Here is a 6,000-nt window from a genome sequence, read left to right as displayed (position 1 = left end):
GATAGAAGTAGACTATGCCATAGCACACAAAAAGAAAAAAAATATATTATTTAGAAAATTAACATGAGCAAAACATTGCTTCAAGACATTTTCCTGCTTGATTATGAGTGCGATAAGCATTGTTCAGGGTAAAAAACCCCGGAGGTGGATGGTATGATAAAGAATGACGCACCTCATTGAGGTGTTGTGTGATCCTGGCCAACTCACAGAAAATTTTAATAATGCATCAGGTTTGTGTCGCGCTTTTCTGGATACTCAAAGACACTTCACAGTGGATGCATTATTCATGCATTCACACATCGACGCAAATTTCTGGCAACGCCCCTGGTTGTGTCGAATTATTGGAAAAGCTCAACGCCACAGGTGTCACGCTTAAAACACGAGGACCAGGCTGAGCGCACCACATTCTTTTTTTCGGCGCCCACTAAAGCAAACCAAGTGTTTACTTAGGTTCTAAATTGATTTGTTCACTTTTTACAAATACTAAAAACATATATCACTAAATCCCTTCTTAATGTAAATTGAACGATAGTAATCATGTTTGCTGATTTCTAATTTTCGTGACTGCTGATTTCAAACTCATTTTTCTATAAAAATATCTATAATATAAATGAAACGACGAGACAACTGTAGATATGTAATGCTATTTATCACGAGGTGATTAAACACACTCAAACATACGAATACTGTAACTCTCTGAGTGTATGTGAAAATGGAATGCAGGTATTATTATCTCATTAAGGTTGTATTGGGCTTCAAGGAAACCAAAACTCAAAATCTACCTCTGACTCACATTTTCTCTTTGTGTCTTTCACTCCATTTGAATTGTGACTCTATTCACAAGGACAAAAAGAGATAAAAGAGAAAATAGATTGGGGTTAATTAGCCCTCACTGCTTGCATTAGGGAAAAAAAGCACATTTCATGTTCGACACCACGTTCCCTTTTTTCTTGTCTTTTACGTTCCATCATCATGTGGGTTTGTAGTCTGTAGTTTAGATCATGTGGACCTCCTCCTTCCCAAGGACATTGAAATGATTACACATCTCAAATTCCAAAATGTTTATTCTCTACCTCGGACACCGGCTACATCGAATAATGATATCATTTTACAATGGCTGCCAAGTAGACTCGGACCTACGAACACAGAAAACTTGAATGAGACTGAATAGAGATTTACTGGGAAAAAAAGGCATTCGCAAAAGTACTCAGGAGCGCTCACCCCTTCACCAAGGCCACCACACCTGTTTTAATTTGGAATCTACTCATTTCGGATGCTGAAGAAAAAAACATAATATTGGGAGTCGCGGGGTCATAGCCGACTAGTACGACTGGGGTGGAAGGCGGTCACCAAGTACCTACTTCACAGATTTGTGATCTCCCTGGCCATTTTCACATCATCCGCCCACGGAGATCTGCTTGCAGTTCCTTATTAACGTACTTCGCGCACTTTGGCCCTCTGAATGGACTCCAGCCAATCAGTTTCTGATTTCGCCATGTCAAGGACTGCGCACCTCCTTCTCGCCGATTTTAAAGGGAATGAGAGGAACCGCTTCACCTAATGTTATGACTTCCATCGCCTTTTGCTCCTAAATCACTATTCGATTCTTTGTAGAGTTTGTTCTTTATTCTCATGAAATGCCGTATATCTTTTTAATTAAAAACAATAAATAAATCAATTAAAAAAATAAATTATATATATATATATACTTTTTTTTCAAATATTATTTCAGTTTATTAGTTGTTGTATACATTCAAACTGACAAAAATAATGGCAGCTGTTAAAAAATTAACAATACTAAACAATTATCATTGCATCAATACCTCACTGACATTAACTTGCGCAGGTGTACCTTTCTTTGTGGCTCATACATGTGAAGCTACAATAGATTTTTCTTTATCCAGTCAACATCCTACACTAAAGGTTAATGGAAGAAATATATTTAAAAGCTGAGAGTTGTGACACATTATCAAATGAAGATGTCATTGCCAATGTCGACAATGTATGCTACTCAACCACTCCAAACAAACGTTCGACTTTATAGTTTATGTCAAAATGTAAAGCCATTATGAGATGGCGTCTTACAGAACTTGGCAAGGTTATGTGTCATTTGTTCCTCCTTCAGTGTTTGACAAGCGTGTTGATAATTCCGATTGGAAAAAGCGCTCGTGTGACGTCGCCGTTGGCATCAGGTTCAAGGATGAGGCTGTGCAAGGATCGAGATGCAAATACACCCCAGTCTGAGAGACCAATTATTTCTCGTCTCAAAGGCTGCAAGAATGCTCGTCTAATTATGGAGGAGCCCGCTCGTTCAGCGGGCTGAAAAGCTGCAGATACTTGAAAACAATTTGCTCCCGTTGAGTACCTAGAGTAATTAACAGCGGCTTTAGTATTGAGAGAAAGTTTGTTTTTTGAAGTCATTCAGTTGCATGTCGTGAGCTACTTTGATTTATCACCTCAACTTCAAAAGTGTTTGCAGCCGCTGCAAAATGAGTTGAACTGTTGCTGAGAGAAACTTCGAGGGACCTTGAGTGGCTCGTCTTTCTTTTGGTGCACCTCAAAAATGTCAGCCTCAAAACAACGAGCTTCCTCCGCCATAATGGCAGCAAGATAACAAGCTACATTTACTTTAGTGTTTTCATGCATTACCACACCGCCGATGAAACACAAACACCGATTTGCCTAAATATACAATGCACTCAGCAAACATGCACATAAAAGAAGACATTTACTCATGAAAAAAATTAAATAAAACTAAAGCATGTGATGCTCAGAAAATCTCTTGTCGACACTTACTCTTAACCTTTTACGCTTTTCTTTGAAATGGATGTATTCAGTCTGAGTCAGAGACGTGTCATGTGGATGAAATCAATCAACAATCGAAGAAGTGGAATTTATGACAAATATCACAAAGTGACTGTAGATGTGTCTATTTTAAACTCCTCCTCTGCTGAGAAGAAGCCCTTTTGTGATACGTTTTGCTTTCTTGTGCCTTAACTAAAGCTGGACATCCAAAGGAGAGAGGTCATCCACACTACTGACCTGTGTCAGCCTTATTGTAGCTGGGAAATGGTTGGGGCAAAATGCAGCTCCACCGCCATAACAAAGACAGTCAGAGAGCCGAATTGGAGGGAGGAAAAGAAGGGATTGCGGTCATATGGGAGAAAAAAAAGCTAGCAGCTTTGAGGGGTTCACAAGGTCATCGTGTTTAAATTCCACTTGGTTTTTGATGAGGAATGAGGTCACAACATCAAGATGACTGCCTCCAGACTGAGCTGTGGTTTTTCTTCAACGTGTCTTTAACCTCCTCTGTGTCAGAGCACAGACCAGATCGGCCACAGGTCTCTCCCTTGGATTCATCACAAGCAAAGTGAAGATTGCGGATGTGTCGCCAATGAGTTGTCCGACAAGTTGGTCTGCCAACAACCCAGCAAGTGAAATAAAAAAATTAGCGACTGAATCATGCATGTGGTCCACAATCCCTGCATGCAAAATTATGTTCACGTATGTGTGTACCAAGATTATTATAGTTAACGAAAATCCTCAATGTATAATTGAAAAGAATTTTTGCAGAAGTCTAATTTTGGACTGGCAAGTATTTTCGAACACATTTGCCAGTCAAAAATGTTGACTCCACTTTGATAGTTCTCTGCTTCCATCTTGTTCGAATAAGAGTTTGAAAATTTACGCTGGAACTCTGGAAGTCTGCTATGGGTGTGGAAAAAAACAACAAATCAGTGATTCCATGGCAAATTATGTATTTGAATGCAAATTAAAGCCAGTCGAGTGGCTGTGATTCTTATACACAGAAAATCTACCATTTGTGTGAGCCAGTTACGATTGAGTCTTTCAAATCTGTCTGGCGAGTGTTTGTGAACTGACCAGGGAAAAGAACCCGGGGATTTGGTTGTTATTTTTTTATTTCCGAATTGTCCTGTTATGTATCTGAGTGGTTAGCGCCCTGCATTGTTGTGCTCGCGACCTTACTGATGCTCAGCGGTAGAATGAGTCACTGAGTTCTCCTCCTGTCTGCGAGGCTGCCCGGAGGGGTTGTATTGATAATATACCCAGCCTGCGAGGCTCAACGCATCCCCTGGGGCTCTCAGCACCAAATGGAAGAAGAGTCCCCGGACACTCTTTTTTGCTCCATGGCCACACCGCACAGAAGAAAGGAAGCAGGTACACACACTCAACATGTTCCACACACCTCATTTTTGTTCTCATGGTGAGTCCCCTTACTCTCACTCGCTGCTGCAGAGCAATGATCACAGGGTGAAGGGATGGCCAGTCAGGTTGTCTCCTATCACATGTGATAATCCTGCTCGTGCAGTCGAAGCTCAGCTCTCACAGTGAAACTTGTTAGGTGGGCAGATGGAAGAGAAAGTGACTTCCTCCCATACGGTCCCTCATCTATACTAACAGTGCACTTTCAGCCTAGACTGACCAAGAGGGAACCTTTATTTATGGTAATTTTAATGAAATCAAATTTTTCCAGAAAATTTACTTTTATGGTCTCTGACCAAAATTCTACTTGAACTGTGACTTTTTTTTTATTTTTTTTTAATAAATTGCCAAGAGGGATCCTTGAGTGAGGTCTACCTGCCTAACAGGGGATCGGCTTCCTGTACTCATTCACACTGCTGATGAGTGCTTGTTTACCACATTGGTTTTCTTTGTTTCTTTCAAGAATGGCTGATTTAACCTAAATGCGATTATTATTTAATAAATTATCTGTGAGACAAATATTTTGAAAATAATTTAGTATGTTAAGAGATTAGATTATAATAAATTTGGAAACAATTGCAAATATTGGGAGATGGTCACTTTCTGTATGACAGTTAGGCGTAATCCACAGACAATTTTAGTCACTAATTTATTGATAAGATTGTTGCACTATATCTGGTTAAGCTTTTTGTTGGCTTTAGGATGGTAGGGAATAAAAAAAATTCATATTTCCTTTCAGTTCATTTGCTTTCAACAATTGTACACTGAAGTCTTCACGAATAAAGATCCTTTTCATGTAATTAATTTGCTCATATTTACAGTATCAGCCATCATTTCATTAATTACATCAAGACAAGAAGCTTTTTTCTACAGACACTGCTTGCAATCAGATTTCTAGAATGACCCCATCACATTCTCAATTGCCTTCTGTTGATGATTCAGACCATACGTTTAGATATTTGTATTTCTGACTATGCTTATGTTCGCTGAAAACACTTCATTTGAAAACTAAAAGCTCCCGAGAAGTACTTCACCTCATTGAGTTTCACATGAGCGTCGAGATCGCCGCACGCCGCGCATGCCTGTTGCTTAAATGAGAGAACGCATTTATTTGCTCATCACGTCATGCACAATCGCGGTGTCACATCTAAGTTAAAATGATCACATGACAGCAAACTGAATAGCATACTCGGTAATAATGAAACAACAAAAAAAGAAATTAGAAATAAAGGAAACAAAATTGATGAGTTGAGAGTTAAGTTGAGATACAAGTATCTTGAGTAACAAGCGTGGTCATGGAACAAACTCGTACCGGCTCATGTCATGTGCTTAAATGGGGAACTTGAATGTTGTGACACACTGAATCGATGATAAAGTCCCATTATGAAGGGAAACGTTATGAGAATAAAGTACTGTAATTCTATTCTAATGATAACAGACCGCAATACGCCTTTGCACCGCCTAAATTAAATCCATTGGACCATATACTGTATGTATAGAAGTTCAATATACATAGATACAGTATAAAATAATGATTATGCACAAATAAATTATAAATAGTTCACTCATTTTGTGCCAGAAGATCCCATTGTTTGTTTTGTTTGCATTTCTCCGCATACCGGTGTATTAAACAACCATTCCATAATTATGGTTGTATCTTATAAATATTTAAATTGAATATTAACAGCCAAACAAAAACAGCAATCACTTGAATATTTTACATAAATCCTTGCATGCATTTGCAAGGGCCGTTGCTCGAATGCATATGGTAGCAAA

This window comes from Idiotropiscis lumnitzeri, chromosome 13 (assembly GCF_059441095.1).
Source record: "Idiotropiscis lumnitzeri isolate Australia: NSW breed Sydney's pygmy pipehorse chromosome 13, RoL_Ilum_1.0, whole genome shotgun sequence".
Lineage (NCBI taxonomy): Eukaryota > Metazoa > Chordata > Actinopteri > Syngnathiformes > Syngnathidae > Idiotropiscis > Idiotropiscis lumnitzeri.
Note: the sequence above shows the minus strand (reverse complement) of the source record.